The 4,987-nt window shown below is 43.2% G+C and overlaps 1 pseudogene across 1 annotated transcript; it reads right to left on the reverse strand.

The window, feature by feature from the left end:
* Positions 1–320: 320 nt before the first annotated feature.
* On the reverse strand, positions 321–4,373 carry LOC309797986 (3-hydroxyisobutyrate dehydrogenase, mitochondrial-like; annotated as a pseudogene). Its single transcript has one exon. The product of its transcript is annotated as a 3-hydroxyisobutyrate dehydrogenase, mitochondrial-like (transcript).
* Between the last annotated feature and the right edge of the window lie 614 nt (positions 4,374–4,987).

The raw sequence follows: 4,987 nt of genomic DNA on the forward strand, positions 1-4,987 counted from the left end.
TAATTTTCCAAAGTTGGCACTGGATCCTGCCTTTACAAAATGCTCCTTGAAATATCACATTGAAAATCTTCTCTTTTACTCCTTATTGTAAACACTGTGTTTAAGTGTTTAAACACTTTTTAAGAAGACCAATAAAAAATATGGACTATGGGGCTTCCCTGGTGGCGCAGTGGTTGAGAGTCCGCCTGCTGATGCAGGGGACACGGGTTCGTGCCCCGGTCTGGGAAGATCCCACATGCCACGGAGCAGCTGGGCCTGTGAGCCAGGGCCGCTGAGACTGTGTGTGCAGAGCCTGTGCTCCACAACGGGAGAGGCCACAGTAGTGAGAGGCCCGCGTACCGCAAAAAAAAAAAAAAAAATATATATATATATATATATATATATAGAGAGAGAGAGAGAGAGAGAGAGAGAAAGAGAGAGAGAGAGAGAGAGGGAGAGAGAGAGAGAGAGACTATGAAATTATTTTTCCAATAGTGAAATTGTGGAGAATACATCTTGCATTTCTACTGTATTCCCGCAAAAAGAGGAAGTTCTTTTCCACAAAGACTCTCATCAATGTTAACTCTGGGAGAGAAGTATTTGTAGTTGTCTCATGCTTTGTGGTGAGAGACTCGCACTTTTTCCCCTGTCTCTATTGTGGGAAACAGGGCACACTTTGGGCTGAGAATTCATGCTGTGGTCGGAAAAGAAAGAAACGAAAAATACCCTCATTAACACTGCTCTTTAACAAGTTCAGCAAATGGGCTTCAGGCGTTCTAAACAGCAGCAATTAAAAAATAACTTTAGATTTCATACATTTCTTCCAGTAGGATGAAAAGCTGAGGTATGTTAACTTTAATTTTATGGTTTGCGTGAATACCGAGTTCGATTACTCCCTGTCAAAGCAGAAATCAGCCTCTTACAGGGAATAAGTGCTAATTAAGCAAAACAGAGTAAGCATGTTATATGAAGTATATTTGATTCTTTCCTGTGCACTTTGGCTGCACAAGCTCTAACCACAGTTTCCGGAGGGACCATCAGTGCTCCCTAAGAATGCCAATGCAGTGTTCCGTCCAGTTAGTGGGGTGCAGAGACCAGTCAGAATGCTGATGCTTTCCACAAAGGAGATGGGGCTAGGGAGGCAAATGCAATCAGGGAGTATTAGCTCTGTCTTGTGTGCCTGCTACAAAACCGTGTCCTCTCAAGACTGCTCTATCCCTTCTTTGCTTTATTCGTGTATGTGTAAGTTTGTATATGTAAGCTTTACAAGTCTCTCCTAAGAGAAAACTGAAAATGCCCAGGAAAAAGACAAAACTGCTTCAACAGAGAAAGGTCTCTCTGTTCCAGTTGAAGAGGATATAGAGTTAATAACAGGAAATATCCATCCCCTGAAACTCTATGAAACATGGATGCTTCCACAATTTACTCAAGGTCTCACTGACCAGGCTATAAGTAATTTTAATTATTATTTCTTATGGTTATGGTTGATAAAAAGTCTCAGTGGTATGCTAAAAATCTTTAACACTTGTTGACCTTTTTTCTTGATAGCTTTCCTCCTCCCAGGCTCCAGCCAACAGTAGCAGTAACAGATATCCAGATCTTAAGAGGATAGAAGTATAATGGTGCACTGAATATGGAAAGGAAGAACCAGTAATGGTTCCTATACATTCATAACGCGAATCAGCATCAAACTAAGCTTCCCCAAGAAGAAGCTGACAGCAAATAGTTCCTCCTCTTAATGAACTGAGGAAACAACTTTGAAGTTATCCGTAGCCACCGCTTCTGAAGCAACCAGTAGCTTTGCAACTATTAGTTTACTTGTATTAGATTAATTTATATTAGAGTTTATTTAATGCAATTGCTCACAAATTTTAAACCATTTTGTAGAGTAGTGTTCTGTATCTGTTTAAATGAAATGCTTTCCTAAGCTCAAAATCAGTGTTTTTATGTTGTGTAAATTATGAAATTACTGTGAAATATCTGGTAAACTTGATAGGAAACCCCAGATGTCAGCACTTTGCTGGGCAGGAGTTAAAGTGGCCCACACCATTAGCCCTCATCAGGAGCAGTAGCAGTGGGCTAAGTCATAAGGGCACGCCCGTCCATTACACTCACCCAGGATACTGTGAGTGAGAAACAAAGGGCAGTCAGACAGGGACCTCTATGCTCAGATTCCACTGCCAAGAAATGGCCTAAGTCAGCTCTTGTTGTTGAAGAAAATAACCCTTTAGGAATCAGACTGAATCCTATTTTAAGTTTTAGAGGAAGAAGGATACTATTTAAACATTGATGAAATGTGCCTCTCTTTTTATATCAGCATAGAAATTTATTTGAATTCAAAAGAATATGGTTATATTTAGCATAGTGTAATAATTATCTAAAGCACATATCATCGTTGGCTCTGAAACAGTTCTAAAGATGTCATTCTTTTGAAGTCAAAAAATATGCAGTAAAAATGGACAAGGAAGCAAAAATATGAAAAAAACAAGTTTGCTGAGTATGGGAAGTTGTTACAAGAGGGGCACAACAAGATAATGTAACAGAGTCCAAATTACATAACATGCAGCAAGGAGTTCTCTTGCTTTAACAACTCCTAGAAATTAAACCAGTAATCTCAATGCAAGAATATCACCACTGGGTTATTTAACAGGACAAATTTTCTGAGGGACACAGGTAGTAATTCACTCTACTTCCCCTTTCTCTAATATCTTTTCTCACACCAATTTCTTTTCTTTCCTCGAGGATAGATTTTATCCTGTTGAAAACAATTTTAGTTTTATTTGTAAAGTGGAGTAAATAATATCCTGAGTGAAGTAGGCAGAGTTTTAGCTGAAGATGCTCAGGAATCAAACTTTTGAAAAAGGCCAATCAGCTAGCTAGCTAGCAGTTACCATCAGTGGCTTGCAGAAAAAAAAATTACAGATGATATGTTTGCTAAATAGATAAAAAGAATAAGCAGTTTAGAATGGGCGAAAAATCCCAGGATCTACTGTGACCTAGACCAGAGGTGCCTAAACTTTTTGGAACCAGGGACCGGTTTCCTGGAAGCAAATTTTTCCAGGGAGGGGGGGCGGGGTGTGTGAGGTTCAGGCGGTAATGTGAGCCATAGGGAGCAGCAGATGAAGCTTAGTTGGCTTGCTTGCGACTCACCTCCTGCTGTGCAGCCCGGTTCCTAAGAGGCTGTGGACTGGTACCCGTCCAAGGCCAAGGGGTTGGGAACCCCTGACCTACACACTCAAAAGCAGACAGTTGACCTTTGATTAAGCCCATTTTCCTGTGGAGTGAGCCATAAGGGGCTCCAAGACACAGTTTGGTTTCAATGTTTCAGTGTTCACAGCCAGAGGGCAAACTCAGAATGTCTCCTCCTCTTGCAAAAACTGGACCACGGATGAGAAGTCTTTTTTTTTGAGTAGCCCTTCACGCACAACATCCCTGCAGATCTGATGGGCTTGACTGCCCAGAAGGACTGGGCTCTTCGTGCTGGTAGCAGAGTCTCATGCTAATCCCAGATCCTTAGCCATTATAGTGTTGCTCCGAATCCGCCCTGATAGTAATTAGCCGAGGGAACTCCATCCATCACCCCAGGTACAGGATTATAAGTGTCACTTGACCAACATTGTCCTGAGCTCGTATTTAGGATTTTAGCCAAGAGTTTTGGGTCAAGCCCTAACCTGAGTCCCAGATTCATAGCTTCAGCAGTTCCAATCCTACTAATAGCTAACAGCAAGTTTGTGCAGATCTTCGAAGCCTGGCCAGTCCCAACAGCTCCACGATGCACCACATGGGAGCCCATGCACCACAGCAGCTCAACTCCTCCCATCCTAAGTGTGAGGTTGCCAGATCGAGCCATTCCCACACTACCAGAAACAGGGGCATCCGTGAAAACCGCTCCCATTTTCTCAACTTCTTTGGCCAATTCTCCGAAAACCATAGGATCAACAGTACTGGAATCTATTAATGGTGAGTCTTTCTTCACTTTTTTTTTGAATTCCATTTGCTCCACAATAAGCTTCTAGTGCATTGATGCATTGTAATAATTCTGTCACCTTTTTCGGCTACATCCCCTGCAGAAGACACTACAGGGTTCATCTGCATCTAGAAGCTCTTTGCATGAATCAGGGAACACATCAACAACGGTGAGTGGCTAGCCATGTTTCATGAGCTCTTTTGCCACTGGACTCCCCACGTTGCCTACTCCAATGAATCCAACTGGAGTCTTGGAAGCTACTGACCTAGAACACAGCGCTGCAAGGCTGGCCACCACTGGCTGCTGCAGACGACTCCCTGTACCGGAGGCCGGAGGTGGCTCCACGGAGACGGAAGGAGGCTGCCACGCTGCCCGCGCCCCTCCTTCTCACGGTGACCTCCTCGACTCCCGGCTCACCCACTGGCTGCTATAGGGTGCGTGATGCGGAGGGCCGGCTCGGCTGTGGCGATTCTTAATACCTCTTTGGTACTAGGTTAAACATACAGTTTCACCTAGTGAGCGACTTAACAGAAGGAATTTTTTTCTACGGCATTTTTGTGGCACAGCAGATAGAAGCGAGGTCACTATTTCTTTGAAAAACTGAATTAATATAGAAAGTCATGATTCATTCTACAAATATGCTGAGTCAAAGAAACGTGAAAATTGATGCGATGGAGGAAGAGCGCTAGACTTCCCTGATGCTCAACTGGCGCCTTTCTTCTGGTGTCAGAACATGGTTGTGTAACTCCTTTAATCCCAGTGGATTTTCCAAAAATTCCAGAATCTTCAGATTTTGGTAGCCCCTGTTTACTGCCTTTGCCCCCCTATGCCAAATCCCACCCCACCCCGCACACATTTATTTTTTACCAGTTGTCCTCCAGGGTGTTTTTCTTTATATAGTTATTGCAGCAGTTTGTTAGACTACTGACCCCCAGTGCAAATGCCCCTCCCCCCGTTTTCTCACCCTGTGTAGTTTTGTTCCACCTTGACCTGGGCTTGGTCACGTGACTTGCTTTGGCCCAATGGCATATCAAGAGCTGA

The sequence above is a fragment of the Mesoplodon mirus genome (assembly GCF_964341445.2).
Source record: "Mesoplodon mirus genome assembly, contig: HAP1_SCAFFOLD_1342, whole genome shotgun sequence".
Lineage (NCBI taxonomy): Eukaryota > Metazoa > Chordata > Mammalia > Artiodactyla > Ziphiidae > Mesoplodon > Mesoplodon mirus.